We start from the raw sequence: 25786 nt of genomic DNA on the forward strand, positions 1-25786 counted from the left end.
CAGCCTAGGCATCTGGGAAAGCGTCATGTGTTGTAGCCAACGGCAGCCTCGAGGTGAGGTGGCCGCCAAGAAAGTGAAGTTAGGGGTGTGAGAATGGAAAGGAAACAGCTCTGTCTTGGGCCACTGTCCCTGGGCGGCCCATGTGGGGCTTTCTTTGCCACACCTGACTAACAGGGATTGTATTGAGAATGGTGGGGCTGAGGTCAGGGCTCGAAAGGTCATATGAATCTAGGCAGAGGGAACCTAGAGCTCTGGCGAGCTGTTATTGGTTCCATTACAACTTCTAGAAAGCTCGACTCGCAGTGGTTGGGTGATAAAAACGTGATTGTCTCATAGAACAAGATGTCTGGATGTAGGCCAACCTTATGGTGAGCAGCAGTGACTTACTGCTATCTTCTAAGGCCTAGGCTCCTTCTAGATTTCTCATCTTTCAGCTTGTCACCTCAAGGAACCAAGGTGATTGCTGTAGATCCAAGAGTCACACTTCACACAACCGCATTCATGGCATGGAGGAGTGGGAAGAGGCAGAGCCAGTGGGCTCTTGCAAGCATACTACTGTTCTATCAGGAACAAAAAAACTGTTTCAGAAGTTTCTCTGTGGGCTTCCCTTGTATCGCTAGGCAGGTTGTGTCAGATTCCCATCCCTTTGGTCCTTCAGTTTCAAAGACTGACTAAATCTCATCGCTGGGGTTGGGGAAGGGATGTTTTTCATTGATGCACATCTTTCTGCCCATCTTGGAAGAAAACAAAGTCAGCATCCTCTTAGCTCAAAAGGAGGAGGTATGAGAAATGGCTGTCGCTGGGCCACCAAATGTATCTGACACCGGGCAGAGCTTACTTTTCAAATATGAGGAGATGCTTCTCCTTGGTGTGTGCAAAGGGGTTTGTTTATGAGGCTCTGGACACAGAGTTTGGGCAGATGTTGTGCCAACTGGTGGACTTTGTGAGGAAACCAATTTTTAGTCCTACTCGAGTCAAGATTTCCCGATAGCCGTAGGTATCCAGGAATGGAGGTGTTGCTTTGGCTGAGGTAGGAAGCAAAATCAGCCTCTACCTGGTAGGGACACAATAAAGGGGATTCTTGTACCAGTTGGGGGTTGGGAAGGGCGAGGGGAGAGGGCGGACATTTACACTGACCTGTCAGTTTGCTTCCAACCCGGAGAACCTCTGAACCAAGTAATTAGTTTTTCCCCTTTGAATGTTTGTTGGATAATTATGCTAATTGGAGATAATGTTTCTACTAAGTGAGGTATAATTTCAAGTTCAATGGTATTTTTATCTTTAGCATTATTGCATTAGATACAAAGTTTGCCTTGGACCTGGGCCTGTACTTTGAAATCGTTACTTTTAGGAGGACAAAGCAAGTGGGACACATTTTTCTTTGAGTTGTGTTATGGATAATGGGCACCCTGGCCCACTAACTGGCATCGTAAGTACCAGTGCCCATGGCCCCACACACCTTGTTGGACCTGGCACACTAAGGCTGAGTATCACCTCGGCAGAGCCACCTTCTTACACTTCTTCGATATTCTGTGCCCAATGGGATAGCAACAACCACATACTGAGTAGGGTATCGAGGAGAAAAGGATGAACCCAACCAATTAAAAGGACTTATTAAATTCATTTCCAAATGAGATACTTCTACTGGTTTCCAGTATTCATGGCAAACACTATCTCTTGTCGAAAGTTGCTCAATTCCCTTGCCGCTCCTTAGTAAAAGGAAGGAATGGGCTTGATATAGTCACCCTCTGGGCATCCTCTTTACTCTCCTCTTTGCAACCTGTTCTGCCACTGCCTAGTGTAGTCTTAACTATCCAGTATATGTGTTATGGACCATGCTCCCCTCTCATGATCATTGCTGGTGAGACCATGAGTGTTCATCTGATCCATCAGATTCCTCAGGGAATTTGGAATTGGGACACAGAGTAGCTAATGGGTTTTGTTAGATGTCTGGTCATAGAAACAGTATGGGTCACCACCTCCTACTCTGAGGTGAGAGAAGCAGAAAGGAAAGGTACAGAGAGAGACCATGTACCCAAAGAGAGGCTGAGGCCTCCCTTGCCTGCTGCATCAACCATACTAGCTGACCCCAGCCCAGCTTCCCTCAAAGCCCTGGGGATGTATTCTGTGCCCCACTCCAGAATCCATTCTATACCTCCTTTGCTATTTCGTTTAAGCCAGTTTGCACAGATACTTGTCATCTATAGCAACCTGAGAGAGATCCCATCCTCAGAAGGGCCCAACAGAAAGCCAATAGGAATTTTTTTAAATGTTTATTTATTTATTTTTGAGAGAGAGAGAGAGAGAGAGAGAGAGAGAGAGAGAGAGAGAATCCCAAGCAGACTCTGCGCTTTCAACTCAGAGCCCAACACGGGGCACAAACTCACAAACCATGAGATCACGACCTGAGCCGAGATCAAGAATTGGACACTCAACCAACTGAGCCACCCAGGCGCCCCCCTAATATGAATATTTAAAAGAACTTTGTTACTTTTTCCAAATATAAAATTATAAATACTCGTTATAAAACAACAGAAAAGTTTTATCTTCAAATGTGGAAATTCCTACAACACTCCCAGCAAGAGATAATTGCTCTAGATATTTTGGAGGCAGAGGAAGGAGCATGAGCAGACACAAACCAGCAGGCCCCAATCTTGTTGGGCCCTGACAGGACACATTGTTTCAAGCACTTCACCTGCTTGAAATGCATCAAGTCCTTACCACAAGGCCAGTGGGGAGGACTAGTGGGGAGGACTAATCCTACCTTTGTGCTGAAGATGAGGAAACTTAGTCATGGAGAGGTTGAGCTGGGGGAGCAGAATCTGAACCTGGGCAGTTGGGCTCAAGAGCCTGGGCCCTCAACCACCAGACCATATAGCTTCTCATTTTATTATTGTTGCTACTTATTTATGTTGTCCATTGCTGCATAACAAATTACCATAAACTTTGGGACTTAAAACAATGAGCACTGATCATCTGGCAGGTTCTGTGGGTCAGGAATCCAGGTGTGACTTGCTGGGCTGGTTGCTCAGGGTCTTTCAAGCCCATAATGAAGGTGTTGTGCAGGGGCTCCCCTGAGACTGGGCTGAGGGTGGACCCACTTCCAAGCTCATGGAGTTGTTGGCAGTCCTTGTGAGCCCTTGGACTGAGGAGGACCTCAGATCCTTACTGGCTGTTAGCCAGAGGCTGCCCTCAGTTCCTCACTGCGTGGGCCTCTTCATGACAGCTGGCTCATCAAAGTCAGCAAGAGAGAGAGTCTGCCCATCTGGAAATTACTATCTGGTGGAACCTAATCACAGAGGGACACCCCATCGCTCTTGCCATATTCTACTCATTGCAAGCAAGTCCCCGTGCTAGGCTGCATTTAGGGGGCTAGCCTGTATCCAATGATACAGGAGCATCCTCGCTTCTTTAACTTTTATATTTTTCATAGTTTTCTGATAATGGTTGGATTGGAGCACTTGGCTCAGGGTAAGGCCAGAATGGCACCTTGAACTGGAGATGGCCAGCCTTATGGCAGGACAGGGTGGGCCTGATCTCAACTCCCTGATGTGGGAGGAGTAGCTAAACCAGAGCTAGAGAAGGGCAGGTCTGCTCACCTCCTCTTGGTCCTATCCTTCTGGTTTCCTGCCTGGGGACAAGAAGCCCAGGGAAGGGCCCCTGAGAGATGGGACAAGCACCTGCCACACCCGGTAGCAGGCAGCTCAAGATCTAGGAGGCCTTGGGTCTTTCTCCCACTCCCCTGCCCTTTAAGAACCATGGTGCAAGGGATGGCCAGCCATCCTGGGGAGGCATGAGTCCAGGACGAGTCAGGGGTGGAGACAGAGATGGGAAGTGTTTGCTGCGGGTCTCCTCCCTGCATGTGCAGGGTGACGAGGAGGAGGACAGGTAAGGTTCTCCCTGACCTGTCATCCTACAGAGAATCTTGCACCTGGCGTTTGTATGGCACCAGACCATACATTTGGGCGTCTTTTTATGTCCAAACATGGGGATCTGATTCATGCTTTTCTGTGGCTGCTTAGTAGTCCACTGTATGGGTGGCCTGATGAAACCTGATCTCCAGATCATTGGAGGCTCACCCAACTCCGTTTGAAATGTGTCATTTCTGGGGGGCCCTAAGGGCAAACCCATGTGTGCCATGTCATTGTCGAAGTGTGTGCTCTAAATATAAGCCTCCTCAAAATAATCTTTCTGAGTTTGGTGCATGTGTATCCTCCAAGGACTCTCACAACCAAATGGGGCCTCCGAGGCCTTCCATTAACAAGGATGGCTCCCATCTCTGCGGAGGTCCTGGGGCCATTGAAGGGAACACAGCCAAGTCTCTGTCACTCCTCTGAGGGTTGAGGAACTCTGCATTTGAAAAAGCCAGCGTGCGAAACCCTGGCTGACATCCTGGTATTAGCTCATCTTTCACCAGGTGAAAGGAGGTGTTATTTCCATTCAAGCAGCTTCACCTTTTGCCCCCCTACACTTGCTTCCGTTTCACGTTCAGCTTGCTCTCTCACTGCGCACACTACAATTAGTGATGTCTGCTTCACGAGCGCCGCTCCAATAACAGGCTGCAGATAGTCTTCCGTTTCCCTTTTTGCTTTATTCAGGGTTCTAATAAATAACCTGTTCCCTCACGTATCTTTTTGTCCCTACAAAATCCAAAGCCATCTAACATCACTTCTGTAGCTCAGCTCCCTTTCACGGCTCTCCTGTTTATTTCAAGTGGCTCAGGGTTTAACTTCATTATTAGCAATAGTCAGTCATTATTTACTGAGGTTTTAGTGTGCACCCAGCCCCCGTGCTACATTCTTTGTAGGAGAAAGCTCCATGAAGCTTCACTACAGACAGCCCTTACACACTAAGGAGTGTAAACACTCCTAGTTTACAGAGGAGGAGACCAAGGTGGAGAGAGGGCCTCATTCAAGGTCACCTTGCCAGAAAGTGGCCAGATCTGAAGCTACACCTGCTAAGAAAACCAAACTCTGAAGCCCTCTGCCATGCAGAATTATTGCCCTAACTCCTCTGCAGGTTCACAGTGGGCCCTGCTAAGACCAAGGTTATTCAGCTTCTCAGGAGGACAAGGAGAAATTGGAGAGCCTCCAGGGAAGGTCCTGGAAAGTGATTAAGAGGACGAGAATAACACTGGTGAGAAGGCTCAGAGGAATAAGAGTAATTTAATCTGGAGAAATAAATTCTAGGGGCTAATTAATGGCATTCCACCGATGTCTTCATGAGAATCAATTAAAATATTTTAAAACAGGAGCTAATCTGCTAGTTTTATTATACAATGGTAAAGGAATGGTTTAACTATTATTTTATTTAATGAATTCAGCAAATATGTAGTAAGCAGCCACCATGGCTCAGATACATAGTAAACAAGGTCCCTCCTCTGGTAGGACTTACATTTTGTTGTCAAGGATGGGGAGGGAGGGAGGGAGGAAGGACGGGCTGTAAGCTAGGAAACCATAGAGAAACAGGATCATGCTAGTCAATGATAAATGCTGTGAAGACACCAAGACAGGAGGACAGAAAACAAGTGTAGCAGGTGGGCTTCTCCACTTTGGGAGGTGGGGTGGCATTTGCACTGGGACTGGATGTGAACCTATGGGAATGGAATGGTCTGGGTGGAAGGGACCTTGGGGCAGGAACTTTGGCAGATACAAGGGGCAGAAAGCAGGAGGGTAAGGCTGGTGGCGGAGAGTGGTGGGCGATAGGCTGGGACATCCAATGGGCAGAGGAGTCATGTGTGAAGGAATGGACCATAGGAGGTCAGGGTAAGAGGTATCAGTGAGGGCCGCCATGGTGGTTTGGACTCAGGGGAAGTGGGGCAGGTGGAGAGAAATGGATCTTTGCATCTGTCTTGTGTTTGTTGGCAGGTAATCATGGCAGATGAGATGTGGGGGTGGGGGCAGAGACGAGAGGAAGAGAAGACTCGAGCATGGCCATCAGAGTTTTGGAATGAAAAATTAGCTGTTTATTTTGTTTTCATTTTACTGGGAGAAGGAAGTTTTGAGGGTACCTTGCTTGGCAGTTTTAAGCTGATACTCTTGGGCCATCAATTCTAGGTAATATTTTGGATCTCGGTATACTTTGTAGGGAGAAGGTCCAAACCTCTCCTCTGTTTCTTGGAAGGGAAAGCCTCCCCCTTCCCAGGTCCCAGCAATGAGAATGTTGAGTCCAATACAAGCCAAGGCCTCCATACCCCACCCCATTTTGCAAGCAGGGAAACTGAGCCTCCGAGAACAGTTTGCAGAAGGTCACATCACGTCCAGCTCTTGGCAGAGTCTCGAGTCTCCTGAGTCCTCAGCCAGGGCTCTCTCCACCGTATGAGCTGTCTCAGGGCACAGGGAAGGGAGGCAGAGGTTTGAACAAACAATTCCATCCCTCCTAGCCTGGACAAAAATGAGAATCCTTGCTCTTAGAGGTCAGTTCTCAGAAGCTGAGTGGCCTTGGCTCCAGCCATGTCAGTGCCTTCTCTCTAGTCAACCGAATATAAGTTTAAACAGGTCTGTTTTTAAGAAGCGACCTCAATATTCAAGTGTCTATGAAATGCATAAGATCCAGGTGTGACTGCAACTGAAATTGAGCACCAGTGAGGTATGTGTGTCAAGCTATTTTGGGGTGCAAATACCAAGGTTTGGGGCCCGTGGGTGGAGGGTAATCTCTGAGAAGTGTTCCCTCAATGCTTTTTGGAAAGCCCTGAATTATAGTCTATCAGAAAGGATCTTGAATAGAAACTTTCATGATGGTTATACTGCTATGTACCTTTCAAAAGCAGAAGTTAGAGTGTTAGAATAACCCAAGGTGAAATGAAATCCATTTGGGCTTTCCATACTTCAGGCACACTTTTATGGGTCAGTCTCTGAAGGTCAGCTAAAAAAACGAAACAAAACAAAACAAAACAAAACAAAACAGAAGGGATAAAAGAAGTTCCTTGAAAAAGCTTGTGTTAGGAAGACAAAACCATAATGTTTCTCATTCTGTTGATAAAATAGAGACTTCCTCCCAGAAATTTTCCAATGGGGGAAAAAAAAGTACTTTATAATGATGTTTTATGTAGCCTGGTGAGCAAATGCACAAAATGATAAAAGCATTACAATTATAATGCCTCCTACCCAGAAGCTTAATGCAACATGGTGGGAATTTAGATGTATCTGCAGTCACATTTCTTGTGGAATCCTAACTGCCTCAAGTCCTGAAGCCAACTTTTCTTGTGTGGTATACTTTTAGCCAAACCTAAACTGATCAGATTTCCAGGACAGAGAGATATCTTCTCAACCAAACTCATTCCACCAGAATTTTTAGATGTACTTTTTTGCATTGAGGGAGGTAATTTGTCTCAAAGAAATACACGTTATTTGGGAAATGCTGTGATGGGCAAGCCATGCCTTACATTATCAGGTTGGTTCACTGACTGAGTGCTTGGCCAAGATCTGAGCGAATGAGCCATACACCAGATGAGTTTTGATGTGTTAAGCAAGGGAAGAAAAACCCTGAGATTGGAGGGCTACCTGGGTGGGGAAGCTTCCACAGTGGGGAATTCTGGGGTGGCTATTCCCAGTATTGGAAACCAAGCTAGCCACCTGGTATAGCCTTACTGGGACTGGTCAGAGCTTTGTCTTTGCAAACAGCTTAGTTTCCTTTGAAAGGACATGGAAGCTTGGAGTTAGAAGGTTGGCTTAAAGCCTCAGGCATGGTGTTTACCACCCTAGGAGTGTGGATTAGGGTCTGATGTGCGCAAATGGGAAGATTCATTTCTCCCACTAGGTGGCAGTCTATGGGGGCATGGGCTTGCAAAGCACCTAGAATTCAGTTACCTCCCAAAATGGGGCCACTTCCTCCCAGGAAAAGATTGCTATCCTCATTCAAGTCCTGGAGAGGAGCTAGTCTATCTCCATTTCTCCATTTTTTTCATTTTTAGCTTAGCTAGCCAAGTTGTTGAACTGTGATGACTATGTCAGCAAAATGCATTCTGGGAGTGAAATGTTTACTACACAAAGGCAAATTCACCTCTTAAAAGGGATGGTTTCTCTCAGTCTTAGAGCTTGTACGGTTCAGTTTCAGTGCCCTAGCCACAAAACATTGGGAAAATATACCCAGGACCTTTAGATGACTAATTATCAGCCACACCTAGAAAACTCTAGGTATCGCTGGTGTTGCAATAAGAAATAATGAGAAGAGGGATGCCCGTGTGGCTCAGTTGGTTAAACGTCTGACTTTGGCTCAGGTCACAATCTCATGGCATGAGTTTGGGCCCCGTGTCAGGCTTACTGCTGTCAGTGCAGAACCTGCTTTGGATCCTCTGTCCCTTTCTCTCTCTGCCCCTCCCTGACTTATTCTCTCTCTCTCTCTCTCTCTCTCTCTCTCTCACTTGAACATAAATAAACATTAAAAAAAGAAGAAGAAATAATGAGAAGAGAACAGAAATCTAATGCTTGTTGAATGCTTTCTCTGGACAATAAGTGAACTGTGGCTCATAGAGCTTAACCGCTCACTCAGTCTAAAAACAGATGGAACTAGGGTTTGAACTCAGGTCCATCTAGCTATAAAACCAACCCCATTTCTGCTATCCCATGCTTGATAAGAGCAAATGGCAGCAAGCCAGTAGCTATGGTGGGGACAGGACAGGAAGATGTTCCAGAGGATTTATAAGTAATACAGTCCTGACCAATCAGAGCATTGCATCCCCCCCCTCCCACAGGCACAGCAGTTGGTTCAGAAATGGGCATTTGAGCCAAGCAGTGCCCTTGGGGAAGGCTCTTTTCTGCTAGATTTGAAGCTGTGATAAGAGCACAAGCTTCTGAGGGCAACTACATGAGGAGTGAGTGGTCATAGAGATCAGAGTCATGAGACAGGGAGCCTGAGACTGTGTGACCATCTGGCACCACCCAAGCTCTGGGTCTAATCACATTTGATCTTCCCAGGATGTTTCAGTTGCCCAGCCAGTAGGTTATGTCCCTCTTTTGATTATGTCATTTGGGGTAGGGGTGTTGTCACTTTCACCAAAAGAATATTGACTTATGTAGGCAGTAAAGATGAGAGGGGACTGAATGAAAATAAAACAAAAGCAGCTATAGGTTCAGTGGTGTGCTCACTATCCTGTGTTCTTCTGGCAGTTGACTTTCTACATCGTCGGTCTTTATCCACTCGATTTCAGAACGAACGAATGAATGAAAGGTAATAGGGGCCAGAGAGACGTGGGGAGAGTAGACTAAGATTCAGCTAAAACACAAGAGCAATTGGTAAAAGGTCTTAGGATTACAACACCACCTCAGCTAGAGCTACACGCTGTTTTTCTATATCATGTTTGAAAATGTGATGTGTCAGAACAAATGGTTACAACTTTAACTTACATAATGAATATATATTATAATGCAGGATGTACAAATAAATGCAATACCTGTAAATTATTTGACAATCAGCCGTGGTCCAGCTTGAATTTTTCCCAAATGCCGAGGCTCAATTATCATCGCAGGAGTGATTGTACCGTTATAGTTAGGCTTGAGTTGGAAGCTTTACTAATTGTGAAAGAAGGAAAAAAAGAACAGTCTTCATAAGGCAGACAATAATATGAACATTTCAATAAGTATTTTCAGTATTGAGTTTTCCTTGGTCCATTTTCAAATTCATAGTAATCATTATACTTCCTTACTCAGCCAAATTCAGAATGGTTGAATGAATGAATAGCAAATTTGCATAATTTAGGATTGAAAACTCAACTCAAATTGGTTGAACTATAAGAGAGTAATAGCCCTAAAAAACCGAGAAATCCAGAAGACCAGATGTGAGGTCAGTGTTGACCGAGATAGTAGAATGAAGTCCTTCATGACCCATTTCCCCCAATTCCTCAGATTTTCCTCATGGAGCAGGATCTCCATCTGCAGGCTTCACACAGCAGGTCTGCCAGGCCAGCTTCCCTTGGGTGGCAGCAAACTAGCTACAGAACACTTCACCAAAGAAGATGCATAGATGGCCAACAAGCATATGGCAAGATGCTCCACATCATAAGTCATCAGGGAAATGTGAATCAGGACAACAGTGAGATACAGCTACATACCTATTAGGATGGCTAAAGTCTGGAACACTGAGAACACCAAATCCTGGAGAGGATGTGGAACAAGAGGAACTCTCATTCGTTGCTGCTAAGAATCCAAAATGGTACAAGCCACTTTGTTGACGGTGTCTTACAAAACTAAACATACTCTTACCATACAATCCAGCAATTAAGCTCCTTGGTATTTACCCGAAGAAGTTGAAAACTTGTGTTCACACGAAAACTTGCACACAGATGTTTATAGGAGCTTTATTCATAATTACCAAAACTTGGAAACAACCAAGATGTCCATCAGTAGGTGAATGGATAAACAAACTGTGGTACATTCAGACAGTGGGAATGTTATTTGGCTCTAAAAAGAAGTGCTATCAAGCCATGAAAAGATATGGAGGAAACTTAAATGCATATTACTAAGTGAAAGAAGCCAATCTAAAAACCGTATGATTTTACCTATATGAAATTCTGGAAACAATGAAAAGATCAGTGGTTGCTGGGGGTCAGTGGGGATGGAGAGATGATAGGAGAGATACAGAGGATTTTTAGGGCAGCGAATCTGTTCTATATGATACAGTACTCTGTGTGATACAATGGTAGATACATGTCATACATTTGTCCAAATCCATAGGATGTACAACATCCAGAGTGACCTCTAATGTAAACTATGGACTTTGTGTGGTGATTATGTGTCAAGATAGGTTCACTGTTTGTAACAAATGTACTACTCTGGTGCGGGATGTTGATAGTGGGGGAGGCTGAGCATGTATGGGGCAAGGGGTATATGGGAAATCTCTGTATCTTTATCTCAGTTTTGCTGAGAGCCTAAAAATGTTCCTTAAAAAAAACTACAGTCCCAGGCTTTAACAACGTTGTGATGCACTCTCTAGGCTGAGAGAGAGGGTCTCTCAGCTTTGGCAGAAGAAACTTTGGCTTCTGCACTAGCTTTGGCAGAAGAAGAGGAATCTTTTTTTTTGATAGAAGGACTCAGCAATGCCTCCTACACCTTTGTGTTTCACTGGCCAGTCCTTGGAGCCAGAGGGTCAGGAGTACTGGTTGGCTTAAGCCAGTGTGAGCCCACACACAGATGGGGTTTCTGCCTCGTCTAAATCACATGGCTGGGCTCAGAGGAGGGTGGTTTCCCAAAGGAAAAATGGGGAGACTATTCCTAGGAAGTGGCTGAATGAATGATGGGTCACCGATAACAGAAGGCTTCTATAAATGGGAAGTTTATCTTCTGTATATCCTCATTTCTCAAAGTTCAATAGCTTTGAAGAGTATTTGTTTAATTTTTGGTACATTGAGTTGGTCTCTAAGGGATGTAGACAATCCACAATAAATATTATTGAAAGAAAGACTATTGGTAAAATAGCACTAGTTGTAAGATCGAATCTCCATGTTTCAGTGGCTTAATGCAGCAGAAGTGAGTTCTTGCTCTTTTAAAGGTGCTGGATAGGAAGGTGATCTCTCACACTCTGATTCAGAGACCGAGGTTTTTTCTGTCTTGTGCCTCAGTCAAAGGCCTCAGAATTCTTTACTTCCAGACCTTAGATGGGAAAAAGAGCAGAACATAGCCTTTAGGAGATTTTCATACATGTTACTTCTATTCACATTCTATTGTGCAGAACTCAGTCACAAGGCTGTGCCTTAACACAGGGGAGACTGGGAAATGTAATCCAGCTGAGTGTTGGGGTGGAAAGCTAGAAGAAAGGCAAAGAAGGCAGGCAATGAAAAAAATCCCATTCACCCGGTGCATTTACTGGTCCAGAAACTCATCTAAGTGAAAACGTATTCCTAGAACAGAGGGTGAGAATCGTTGCAGATTATATGGCACAAGCATGTGAATGCTATTTTAAAACTTTTAAAAGTTGGTCTATATGGGGCTGACATGTACATATGGCAATGTCATGTAGTTCAGCTTGAGAATAATTTGACATAAAATCTAGGACATGGGGAAGCAAAGACATACTGGGACCATGTCCCATTGAGTGTTCTGGGATCTTTATTTTTGAGACAATTTCTTTTGAGATACAATTTATATATGATAAAATGCTGGCATTTTAGGTGTAGAGTTTGATGGGTTTCATTAAACCCATTACATCTTTGATGAGGAAAATGTACAGGGAAATAGGTTTATACTACCACTCTACAAAAGGGAATATGGAGGGAATTTCTGGAAACATCTATAAAACGATTTTTCTTTCTTTGAGTTAATTAATAGTGAAAAAGGAATTTTGTCTAAAACAATTGGATTATTGCTTCAGTTTGCTTAACCAGGACAGAAGTGACTTCAGCCTCTGAGTAGCAAAGAATATGAATATAAGTAACAGGTTTCTGATAAACCACATAAGCCACATATGATAAACCACAGAGCTCGGGCTTTAGCCTCAAATTGATCAGGGGTTGGGTTCTGGCTCAGCCACTTTCAACCTATGTTGACCTTGGGTATTTTATTTTATTTTTTATTTTTAAGTTTGTTTATTTTGAGAGAGAGCGAGAGAACACACAAGTTGGGGAGGGACAGAGAGAGAGAGAGACAGAGAGAGAGAGAATCCCAAGCAGGCCCTGCACTGACAGTGTATAGCCAGATGTGGGGCTCAAACTCATGAACCGTGAGGTCACGACCTGAGCTGAGGTCAAGAGTTGGTGGCTTAACCAACTGAGCCACCCAGGTGCCTCAACCTTGGGTATTTTAAACCTCAGTTTCTCTTCTGTGAAATAGGACTAGAAATAACACCTACTTAATAGGGTTGATTTGAAGATTAAAAGAAATAATGTGTAAAAATATTTGGTACAATGTCCAGAACATAGTAAGTGCTCAGTTTGCATTAGCTACTGTTATTAATTGTTTATCACTCATGAGAAGCTACCCATTCATGGAGACTCTCTGGTTTTCTACAGTATATGCCACTGTCAGGCTCCTGATGAAGTCATGTTCAATTTGACTTCTGCATCTTTTTTTTTATTCACCATCCCATTATTTTTTATAAGATATTCTGAATTCCCCCGTGGAAGCAAGAACCATAGTAACAAGCTTTCAGCTTCATTTTGCTTCTGAGATGATCATTAATGGAGTTATTTTGATACTTTTTTTTTACACAAGACAGCCTTAAGCTGTAACTACAAATGCCTTTTCAAAAGTCCCTGATTTATTTTTCTGTTCAGCTGAACTCTTGTGTCTTTGTCTTCATATGTTTTTGATGAATGGATGATGTCGTCTTCAGATGTTCTCAACCATCCTGGGGTGCATTAAAATCACCCGATGGCTCTCATCAAGTCGAAGACAGGAAGGGGAAATCCAAGCAAAAGACAGGCTCTGCTTCCTGGGACATGCATGCACCTGCTAAGGCACTAGTGTTAGGAAATTCACAAAGTCAGCCTCTGATCATAAAGATTCTTCCTTAAGGAGAAAAGGAAAAGGGCAAAAGCAAAAAAAATACATTTACTTCAAAGAACTCCTGTCTGATTGAGTGGAGAAAAAGTAGCCTCATTGCTTTGATCCTTTCACTGAGAGAAACAACATGAAAAGAAAAGAGAAAACAAGGCTCAAAATATGGGCTTTTGTTGAGAGCATCATTAGGAGTGTTTATTGGCTATAGCAAACACACATCGCAGCTCTGGAACATTCTGTAGGGCTTCACCAGCTTCTGCCTGGAAGACCAGGTGGTTGATTCTGGGCCACATTTCTTTTTTCAAGTGAGGGAGCAGGGACTGTAAGTCTCAAACCCCCTTGACCTTTGGTGTGTTCAGTCTTTAGAAATAAACTTGGATTTTTTTTTTAAGGCTTTGGTTTGTTTACCTTTGGTAAACACTGTCTGATTTCTTTTTTCCCCTTGAAGAGAAAAGCTCTTCACAAAGCTGATGAAAAGGCTTTTTGCACATCAGCTTCTTCAAAACAACATTGTGATGAGTTAAGTGCAAACAAATCAGGATCAGATGAATTGCATTTTCCCTTTAAAATAGAGTTGAACAGATTTAAGGTGGTGAGGGAAGTGTTTTTCAAAAGTGCTCTTCAAAACCAGAATACTGAGTGGCAGTCAATAAACTCAAGAGTAGGGACAGAATTTGCCTTCCTACTCTTCTGGAACATTATTTTTCAAACGATGTGCATGGCCTCAGTCCTTTACAGGTGAGCCGCCAAATTCTGATGAACGCGTGGAGTTAATTTGTTCTAACGAGGAGGAAATTCCCAGCAGTGACCGAGCAGATAGAATGTAAAGCCGAGTGCACAGCCGCTGCCTGCTACAAGGAACTAAAAAGTACTATTTAATAGTAACTGGCATCAAAGAAAGGCGTAATATGGGGAGTGTGTGAGATTTGTGCTTCACGAGCGTATAAGAGTGTGGTCAGAGCAGGAAACAATTCCACACAAACAGCTCTGCTGTAAATTCCATGAAGGCTGAGTCGAGCTCAAGGTTTCCCGTAGAACTGGGTGCCCACTGCCTAGCATGGGGTGACCATAACAACAAATCATGACCAGTCAAGGGGACACATAAAATTAGCCATCCCAGTGGCTTCTGTCACAACACCTGCTTTCCAACCTTTGTTTTGAGCAGAACCGATGCCTCTCTTTTCTACAGTCTCCTCCTGTGATGTGCGCATTTTCTTGTTTTGCCCCCTTCCTGGCCTGGAAGCCCATTGAGGCCAGAGCGCGTGTCTCACCAGGGTTTTCTCCTCTCCGGAGTCACTGGTTCCTGACACCAGTGCTAAATGCTTCTGAACCCAGGAGAGAATCCAGCCTGTCATCGTCTTCATCACCTTCTCTGTCATCGTTTTCTTCTCCTTCACTGATTTCATTTTGTGTCAGGACAGTGCTGTGCTGATTTCTAAGTACTTTCATATGCATTGTGGTCCTATTGCTGGCACACATGTGCGCCGTCTGATGTGGCTGGGATCCAGGGACTGGTCTGCATTGGTCCTTCTTTTCTAGCACCGGCCGCTGGTTCTCCAGGTACATCTTTAGGCGCGGGTAGCTTTAGGCATAGGGAGGAAACAGGTCTCAGGAAACAAAACCTAATGCTTATCAGTTATAGTGCTTAGCAAAAAGAAATAGCTCGAACAATATCTAATCAAAAAGAGACTAGAGCTACATTGTGTCTTCTTGGAATGTTCCTTTGGCACAAATGCAGCACTTCCAATTTGGTTCTTTATCCCCTAGCCCTTGACAAAGTAGCCCCATTGGGTGCCAAGAGAAGTCTAAACACAGACGTAAACCTGGGCTCTGGCATTGACTTGCATAGGTTGGCCCTCCAAGTTATGCACAATGTGCTAGTATTGATGGCCACTTTTTTAGTCATCAACATGAAAACCCCAAATTAGAAACTCACAGCAACCCATAAATTCATCCCGTTAACCCAGTAAATACAGGTTTAGAGTTAAACTAAACTCAGGCTGGGGCGCCTGAGTGGCTGTCGGTTGAGCGTCCGACTTCAGCTCAGGTCATGATCTCACAGTCTGTGAGTTCGAGCCCCGTGTCGGGCTCTGTGTTGACAGCTCAGAGCCTGGAGCCTGTTTCAGATTCTGTGTCTCCCCCTCTCTCTGCCCCTCCCCCACTCGCGCTCTGTCTCTCTCTGTCTCAAAAATAAATAAAAACATTTAAAAAAATTAAACTAAACTCAGGATTATAAGGAAAAGGTTTTAATTATAATACAGTGACCTTTAAGCATTTCTAGGACGATTTTATACTTTTATATGGAGTTCACTAACTTATAGTTTACCAAATGGGGAATTAATGTTTCAACAGGAGCATGAAGGGCCTTTGAAGGAATTCACAGTCTCTTTTCCATTTTTTTTTTCTTCTGTACATCAGGATAGGCCTGGTTATGTTGCACCAAGAAACAACCCCCAAATCACAGTGGCATTTCTCCAGTGCTGGTTGGGAGTGGCCTTCTGCGTCTGTGGTCACTTGAGGACTCCCACTGATGGAGGGTTAACTTTGACATGTGCCTCCAGCACCTCCCTGGCTGTGGAAGGGGGTGTAATGACCCGTGTGGGGCTCTCTCAACTTCAGCTTAGAAATGACACACATCATTTGTGCACAGAAGCCATTCGCCACAGAAGGTTAAAGAGCCACTCTGTTTTCAAAGCAGTACAGTCCTATCATGTGCTCACAGAGGGGAGAACCAGAATATTTCTGCCCCACCTTCATGCCCACTGCCTTTCTCTTCATCATCGTTCCCTCATTACAGAAGCAGCACCCGCGGGAAGACATGCTGCCTCTGATGTACCTGTTAGGTTGTCTGGTTTTGTTATCTAAAAATGCCCCTGCCAGGGGCGCCTGGGTGGCTCAGTCGGTTGAGCGTCTGACTCCGGCTCAGGTCGTGATCTCGCGGTCTGTGAGTTCAAGCCCTGCGTTGGGCTCTGTGCCGACAGAGGACAGAGCCTGAAGCCTGCTTCAGATTCACTGTCTCCCTCTCTCTCTGACCCTCCCCCATTTGTGTGTGTGTGTGTGTGTGTGTGTGTGTGTGTGTGTGTGTGTGTGTGTTTGTGTGTGTGTGCGGGCTCCCCCTCTCTCTCTCTCTCTCAAAAATAAACATTAAAACAAAATGTTGACAATTTCCTGTTGTCTATTTCCTGTTTGCTTTACAAATTACAGATCAAAACAAAGACCTCTTGGGGCACCTGGGTGGCTCAGTCGGTTAAGTGTTGACTTAGGCTCAGGTCATTATCTCCCGGTCCGTGAGTTCGAGCCCCGCTTCGGGCTCTGTGCTGACAGCTCAGAGCCTGGAGCCTGTTTCAGATTCTGTGTCTCCCTCTCTCTCTGCCCCTCCCCCGTTCATGCTCTGTCTCTCTCTGTCTCAAAAAAATAAATAAACATTAAAAAAAATTTTTTTAAATGCCCCTGCCATTTTAGAGAGTAAATGGGTAATGCAAAATAAGAAGTTCAATTTGTTACTTTTGGGGGAAAAAAAGGAAGATGTGCATAGCTGAGCAAAGATTGAACAAAAAATGCAAATTTTATGTTTAAAGGTAATTAGTAAAAATGATACCATCTTACTTCCTGGAATGAAACCTTCTCAAATGAGTGTGATTGCAGGAAGGCTGGCTTTGGAATTTTAGTCCTATAATAGAGCAAATAGGGCTCTCCAACCCATAAGGAGTACATGAACCATTTGGGAGGGGTATTTGGTAATTGTTACTTTTTTGGTAACTGTAGTTATGGAAAAAGAAAAACTCCATGAGTGTGTCATATTTTCACTTTTTTAATTTTATTTTTTAAATGGCAGTGGAAATCAAGGATAATTATGCATGCGGTTTGTATTTAAGTAAAGCATGTGAGTGGAAATATCACTTAATTTTCCTCTCAGAAATCAGTTTTCAATCTTGGTGTTAGAATGTGCCATTAAAAGTACCTCACGCTATGATAATTAAGTATGTTACTCAGAGATGCTAAATGATATCTCCTGAGGGTCTCACCATTTGCAAGTGTCTCTGCTTTATATACTGGGGCTTGAAAATGAGCAAGAGTAACTATTTTATAAATTGAGGATTTAAAATAAAATTGGACATACTCATGCTCTCAAGATATTATATTCTAGTACATGACCAAGGAAAAATCCATAACTATGGATATAGTACCTAAAGACTAGAAATGTTTACCTTTTCCAGTAGATTATGTGCGATGGGCTACTCTTTAGTTTTGTTTTGGCCATTGTATTTAAACAAATTTAAAAGCCTCTTTTGTGACAGGGAGTATAAATGTAGATGGAAAACACACCTATTGCCTTTGACGTTTATGTGTAACAAGTAAAGTGGATTCATTGTAGGGAAGTCAGAAAGCGCTGAAGAACATTGGGGACCAAACTAAACCAACCCTAACACAGCTAAAACTCTAGTCATAATCCCGACCTAGGAGCAAGAATTTAACATAGCACTTTTCTTGCTAGTCTTTCTTTCAGTGTGTGTGCGTGTGTGTGCGTGCACATGGGTGCTTAATTCAGTTGGGATCATGTGTAATTTCATTTTCTGCATCTTTTCATTTAATATCGGAATATTTGGGGGTAGTGGCGGTAAGGAATGTACCAGATCCCCTAACATTTTTCTCAGAATTATGCACTCTTCACCCGAATTCCAGAACAGTGTTCTGCTTGGGATAAAGGCAACAATCCTTACGCACAAGGAAGTATCTGGTGTGATGCTTTCAGAAGCAGGTGTGAGAGAACCTGGCTCAAACTGGCTTGAACGGCAAAGAAACTTACTGTCTCACATTTTATTATTTTTTTTTTAATTTTTTTTTCAACATTTTTATTTATTTTTGGGACAGAGAGAGACAGAGCATGAACGGGGGAGGGGCAGAGAGAGAGGGAGACACAGAATGGGAAACAGGCTCCAGGCTCCGAGCCATCAGCCCAGAGCCCGACGCGGGGCTCGAACTCCCGGACCGCGAGATCGTGACCTGGCTGAAGTCGGACGCTTAACCGACTGCGCCACCCAGGCGCCCCATCTGTCTCACATTTTAAGAAGTCCAGGGGTAATTCAAGCTTCAGGGTTGCTTGATTAGTGACATACGAATATGGTCGAGGACCAAGGTTCTTCTCATCTGTCCTCTTTGCTGTCCACCCAGTTGGCTTCATCCCATGGTTGACAGTAGCAATTAGGTCAACAGGCTTCCTTATTTATGCCCAGAGGGAGAGAAAGGCCTCTCCCTGTCATGGGATGATATTCTCCCCATCCTTTGGGGGTCTGATTGGTCCGATTCAGGTTACATTTTTACTCTGGCCCCACGGCAGTGCCTAAATCTGGGATCTGGGAGGATTGAGTTAGACCTGTTGGAACCCATCCCTGGAGCTGAGGGTGGTGTCCTCTCCTCCTGCATTACATAAGCTGTATGCAGTAGGTTGAATACCTAAACAAAATTGGAATTCTATTGAGAAAGTTGGGTTAGATGCTGGATAGGCATCCAACATTGTTCAGCAAAAGGGCCCCTTTACAGTGTTATTCCTGCGTACTCAAACCTTCTAATCTCACTTTGTGCTATGTTTTCCCACCTCTTTGTTGATTCCAATTTCTGTTAAGGTGGTCATAGTCTCCACCTCAGGGCCTTGGCACAAGCTGTCTTTCTTCTTGGGATGCTCTTCCTCCTCTCCTATTTTTTTTTTTTTTTCATTAAATCCTACTTACCCTCCAAGTGTCAGCTCAGTTCTTACTTACTTCTACTAAGTGAAATCCCTTCTTTCCTTTCTAGCACATGCTATTGTCAGTCTTTAGTGAATAGGATCTTTTTTTGATTAACATGTGTTCCCCCCCTCCCCCCCCCAACTAACTCTGGACTCCCTCTGGGCAGAGATTACTTCATCATTATTTTTATTTTCTGGGCCTCCCAGTGCTTGAAATGTGTAAGGTGCTAAATAAATAATTTCTAAATAAAAAAAGAGTGATTGAAGCTCATTTTACTTTTTTTTAATGTTTATTTATTTATTTGAGAGAGGGAGAGAGCAAGCACGAGTGGGGGAGGGGCAGAGGGAGAGGGAACCCCCAAGCGGGCTCTGCGCTATCAGCGAAGCGTCCAACGTGGGGCTTGATCTCACGAACTGTAAGATCATGACCTGAGCTGAAATCGAGAGTCGGAAGCTTAACAACGGAGCCCCCCATGTGTCCCTGAAGCTCATTTTAAACAGAGGTTAGGTGTCAGTGTATCAGCATGAAACATAATCTTCAAAATGTAACATAAGTGTTTATCCTGTTTATTTCAAGTATTTTCTTGCAGACTAATAGAGAGGATGTTTTCCAGTTGGCACCACTGGAGGTGCTCAGCATGTGCAGGCAGGGGAAGGAGAGGATGTAGGAAGTGCTGGCAACACCATGTGGTTAAGTGAAACTTACCGCACTGTTATGGCCGCTCTCACGGGGACAAAAGATAACCCCACCCACCCCCTTTTCTCTTTCTTACTTTGTCACCTGATGAAGGTAGATCTTCTCTCTCTGTCTAATCTAAATCTAATCTTTCTCTCTAATCTGAATCAAAAACCATGGATATAGATTTTGATGAGAAATGAGAATATAGTCAAGATACAGGATTTCTTGTGGGTACTACTTTTTCTGTTTCATTGAATGCAAAAGTACAGGTGTTGGGTTAAGAAATGAAAGAGTTTATATGCTTTGAGGGGCACCTGGGTGGCTCAGTCGGTTAAGCATCTGACTTCCCCTTAGGTCAGGATCTCATGGTTTGTGAGTTTGAGCCCCACGTCAGGCCCTGTGCTGACAGTGTGGAGCCTGCTTTGGATTCTCTGTCTCCCTGTCTCTGCCCCTCCCCTGCTTGCACTCTCTCTCTCTCTCTCAAAAATAAATAAACATTTAAAATAAAGGGTTTATTAACTTTGAACCTTTAATATATGTGAAGAGTATTGTTTATTAAAATACTAGCAACTCACTGGGTTTCAAAGAATTAATATCAAACTTCTATCAATAAAAAAAATACTAATACAAATGGTCATGGGGATAATATATAGAAGAAATTCATTTTGTATAGAAAAGCCATTCATCAATATTTTCCTATATACTTAAATAGTCTTTGTATTATTTTAATGTCTGCCTACTATCTCATGTCTGGACATACCATATCAAACGTCGTTAGGACATTTCATTTCCCTCCCCCATCACTAACTATAATAAGAAATGCTCAGGTGACCATCTCACACAGAAATCTCAGCATAGGTCCACATTCCAGGTTTCGTTCTCCAGATTCCCAGAAATAGCATTACTGGGATCTCCACTTTTAACGTCCACTTTGAAAGCCTTCTGTGGATCCAATATTCTACAAGTGTGCTGGCTTACCGCAGTCCTTGAAGCAGAGGAGATGAGGTGTCTCGCTCAGGATATGGCACTGACTCAATGGCGATCCTCTGTACATGTGCCAGAGGCGGGGGCATCGGGACCTACCCGGATATGTGGATTGTCAGAGAGATGGCTGCGTTCAGAAAGACAAGGGGAAATTTCTCGCCCAGACTCAAGTCTGTGAGAACCCTGAGGGAAACCCAGGTGAAGTCTGCGTTGGCAGCTCATTGGACGTGGAAATGTTGGACGTGGAATGTGATCAATCAGCAAGCCACGAGGGAGGAAGTATAAATAAAACATGTCCCTTGCAAAGAGGGCAAAGCTGCAATTTGCCAAGTGCATTGTAATTGCTTCTGGTTAATTATCTCCGTGGTGAGCTGGGAGCAGCAAAGGCACACATTTACATCCACATCGTGGATAAAAATAATGCCACTCCTTGGATAATTCTGATTTTGTCGTTGAGATGTGGACAGTGCGTACCCAGTTCCATAGGACAGTGAGAGAGGGGGGCTTCATACAGCTCCACTTTCTGGGCTGTCAATTTTTATCATCGCTGTAATTACTTGTGATCATTTTAGTGATATAATTATCAATAGTAAGCACTGATAATTACAATAAGACTTACTAAATTGTAGTTGCTGGGCTGTACACTTCATAGGCATTAGCTCACTAAATGTTCCCAACAACCCTAGGAGGGAGGATTGTTTTCTTAATTTTCAGACGTGGGAACTGAGGCTTAGAGAGGCTAAGTGACTTGCTTAAGGTCACAGAGCTGACATTAAATCACAGCTGTTAATGCTGGGATCCAGAGAATTTTCTCACAACCACTGTAGCAGACATCTCGGTGCCCCACCTAGATCTCCGGAGACCCTTTGACCCATCCCCCCATGCTAGAGTTGTTGCTGTTAACAGCTCACGCCTGAAACCCTATGGGGAGTATTGCCCTTCGAGACTACAGCCACTTTGCCTGGAAGTACCTGGCAGTAACAACGCCCAGCCTGGAACAGCCTATAGCTGATAAATAGCTGGAGCAGAACATAAAAGACCAGCAACCTTGTTTTAGGGTGGTGCAAGTTCCATGATACAGTGTTGCCCTAGAGCTCTCTGCAGAATCAGGCTGTGGCTAGACATAACTATCACCTGAACTACATTCTTGCTTGACTTCTCCTTCCTATCCTACTTCTCTCCCTACCATGCAGCTTCTCCTGAGATCATTCCCTTAATAAATGCCTTTTAAACAAATCCCTCTCAGGTTTTTGCTTCTAGGGAACCTGACCAGAGACAACCACTATGCTAAGTGTACTGATTGGCTGAATGAATTCTTCCCAGGGAAGCAGTATCACCATGCCTTGTCCGCATGACCCTGTGTAAGTCCCTTATATCATAGGGCCTCATGTCCCTTCTCTGAAAGGTGAGCTGAATAGACTGGATGGTTGCCAGAGCCTCGTCTAATCCTGAGAGCCACCAATATTTCCACCTTCTAAAAATTCATTTGTTTGTAGGTAGCTGTATGGCTCTGCCCACGGAGGGACATTTGGTTTGGCAGTTTGCCCCTGGTGGGATGACTCCCAGAGAGCATGAGCTTACATTTCTCTGTCTCTCTCCATCCCCACCGCAGGGGACTCCTGAAGAGAGTGGAGCTCACTCCGTCTTTGTGTGCATGACCCTGAAGGCTGAATTATTCCATTAAAACTGAAATGTCTTTAGGAGGAAATGTATTCCTAAGGTTAGGCAACAAGGTCAGCATCCCCCAGGACAGGCAAGTTACTGACTGGGGTGGGGGCAGGTTCAAACATTCCATGCCTGGAACGGGTAACATGAGCACAGTGGATGGATCAGTGGATTCATCAAGATGGAGGTCATGGGTTACTTTGACAAGAGTAGATTCAGTGGATGACTTAAATAGAGAACCACAGGAGGTAAGGAAGCAGAATAGGTCAGATAGGAGGGGGACAGGACACCCATGGAAGAAGGAAGGCAGTGTACATGGTCCAGCTCACAAGGTTGGTGGACCAGAAGTGGGAATGACAGGGTCCCACTTTTCTCAATGCTCTTCTGAACAGTCATAAGTTGAGGGTGAGAAAAGGTAGAAACTGGGAAAGGACTTAGCAAGATTTGCTTCGTTGTGGCCTCAAATGTCCAACTGGGGTTGACATTGGTATATGTCAAGGTTGAGTGGTATATGGACTCTTGATGAGTATCTGGGTGTATGTTGGGGGGGGCGGGTGTGTGTTCAGAACTGGAAACACAGCTCAGGTATTAGTTATATGCTGATGCTTCCCAGTCTACCTGTAACCCCAACACATCTCCTAAGACCAGAGGTGTATATTCTAGTACCTTTTGGATGCCTCCACATCTTACAGGCATCCCAGACTCAAAATCTCCAAAATTGAACTCATTTCCCCCTTAAAACCCAGTATAAAAAAATAAATAGAAAGGAGAAGTTCTGAACACAGTCTCAAGGGTTAGGAAGCAGATTTCCTAGGTAAATTGCTAGGCACTGCAAAGAAATAGAGTTGTGTAGTTAAAGTGAGACCTGTTTACATGGTGTATTCCCCTATAGCCAAATTCAGCAGCTCAGGTGCAGAGCTGGGTGGTTTGGGTTTAACTAGGATTGGGCTTTTGCTGAAGTGTTTTGATAAATGGGGTAGAGAGGTAAAAAGTTGGTAATAGAGTGAATTAGCATAGTGACGGGCTATGGTATCTAAGCAGGGAAGTAAAGGCGGAAAGGACATGATGAATAATAGAAAGCAAAAAGGTTAATGGACTTCAGCTCCTGTTAGATTCAAAGAATGTGGTATCATTTAATAAGTGCACTGGAGACTCAAGAAGTGGTGTTCAGCAAGTAGGATGGATGCAGCTGACATAGAGGGGGTGCTGATGTTGGAAATGATAAGGCCTAGGGTGTGCTGAAAGATGGTGACTGAGGTGGGGTGGAGGAAAAAGTTGGTGAAAGTAAAGATCAAGGGACAGTGCAAGGGTGCTCGAGGATCATCTATATAGGTGTTGAAGTCCCTGAGGATGATGAATAGAGCAGAGGTGGAGAGGAAGACAGTGAGCAAGGTAATAAAATCTCTAATGAAGAGTCATAATTGTCTAAAAAAGTCAAAAGATTCTTAAAAAAAGGTGTCTAAAAAGGGAGGGAGAGGATGGTCTAGGATTCACAGGAGTTGCGATTTTGGAGAGAGAAAGGAGGGGAAGTGGTCTGGATGTGACAATGAGGAACAAAGAAGATAGTGGCCCCACCTTTGGGAAATAAAGCAGGTCCCACCTGAGAGACCTGAGGAAAGATGTGCTTCCAGAAGCAGACAGTGCTCATAGATTCCCTTAGCTCCCAGTGCACTCAGCGCCATCAGCAGGGAAAGAGCAGTCAAACAGGGTGCCATGCTACAAGATTTCTACCAGAAAATCACTTGTCAGGCTGTTGTGGAAATGGAAGACTGATTCTCTGCATCAATTCTGATCTCTTTGAAGTCTGCCTTCCTGTACTGCAGAGGCTGGAAAGGTGAAGATGGAATTTCCCAGACTCCCTTGCGGCTAGGTTTCCCGATGCGCTCCAACTTCAGCCAAGCACACATGCTCAGGGGAAATCCGGAAGGTAGAAATGAGGTAGAGGCCATGTTTCCACAGCATCTGATGACGGCAACGGTGATGGAGCTGGGGAGGGTCAAGTCTCGAATGATACTGTAAACCATCTGATACCTTGAAATAAATCCTTCTTTCTTATGATGGCTAGAGAATACCCTATATTCTACAACTGAACTCTGATGGGGATATGGGCCCCAGTGAGACAGTGGAAATGAAGATTTCCCTATAAACATGAAGTAGTTCCCACAAGATAAACCACTGGGAATAAGGGAATAAGAACTTTCCAAGAGCAGGTCTTCTTTAGAACCCACTGTGTGCCAGGCATCATTTTGAGACCTCACGTAGCCCTGCAGAGCGACATGATCATCCTGTTGTAGAAATGAGGAAATTACACCAGAAAGAAGCTGCATCTTTGTTAAGATCACAGAGCTGGGAAGGAGCAGAACTGGGTTTGTTACATTGTCATTATACCATGCTGCCTCATTTGGTAGAGACTTCCCTATCCCAGATACAAGTACCTGAAAAAGTTCCAGTGTACAGAAAAGTGATTTTTGTGATAAGAACTATCTCTGGCGGGGGGGGGGGGGGGGCGTTCTTACCTCTCTTAAAAACTTTAGTAAACTGGAGTAACTTTATTATATGAAAGGCTAGACATGCTTCTTTATCACCATCCTACTAACTCACAAAGAATCCTAAATGGTAAGGATTTGAAGATGAGATAAGAAGGGCTGTTGGAATCCTGAGCTCCCAAGAAAAGGGATGAAAAGAGAGGATTGTTTTAGTAAAAGAAAGAAGGGCCCAGGAGCCATCCAAGGTGCTGACCTCGGCTCTGTGGGAGGGGTGGTGTGACAGATGCTCAGTTAAGATTTAAGCCCAAGGCAGAAGAAGAACAAAGAGTTGTGGGCTAAGTGAAGAAGTGAGAGATGGCAGGGGAAAAGAGCCAGCACCCCTAGGAAGATGCTCTGCACAAGAGGCCACCACCCCAGCTGGGGAGCAAGGAGAGTCCCACAGCGGGTGGGGTCCACTGCAGAGCCGAGGGAAGGGGAGGAGAGGAGCCAATGGAGAACAGCCCATCAGAACGGAAAGCAAAATAATGAAGCAGAGGAGAGAATGACCAAGAAAGACACTTGAGATGTGGTGAAGCTATAATTGGTCCTTTTCAGCATTTTTCTGTCAGAGAAAAATGGGACTCTGACTGGTCTGGTTCAGCTATCCTGGACCTGATTGTCATTCCCTTAATCCTAAACACAGCCTCCTAGGGCCGCATGCCTTCCTTGAAGGCAACACTTCCATGTCACAGCTCTTGATTTTCTGATTCGTTAGCTGCTAATAGCACAGAGGCATGGACCCAGGATATATTAGGCTGGACCAGGCCTGCCCTTTTGG

At 44.3% G+C, this 25786-nt stretch overlaps 1 long non-coding RNA gene across 1 annotated transcript in view; it reads left to right on the forward strand.

Annotated features, from left to right (window-relative positions):
* Positions 1-24909, forward strand: part of LOC109496164 — a 135358-nt gene extending 110449 nt beyond the window's left edge. The window contains exon 4 of the long non-coding RNA XR_006593539.1: positions 24287-24909. This is a non-coding gene — a long non-coding RNA (uncharacterized LOC109496164). The remainder of the gene's footprint in view (positions 1-24286) is intronic.
* Positions 24910-25786: the final 877 nt, after the last annotated feature.

The sequence above is a fragment of the Felis catus genome, chromosome A2 (assembly GCF_018350175.1).
Source record: "Felis catus isolate Fca126 chromosome A2, F.catus_Fca126_mat1.0, whole genome shotgun sequence".
In the NCBI taxonomy this organism is placed as follows: domain Eukaryota; kingdom Metazoa; phylum Chordata; class Mammalia; order Carnivora; family Felidae; genus Felis; species Felis catus.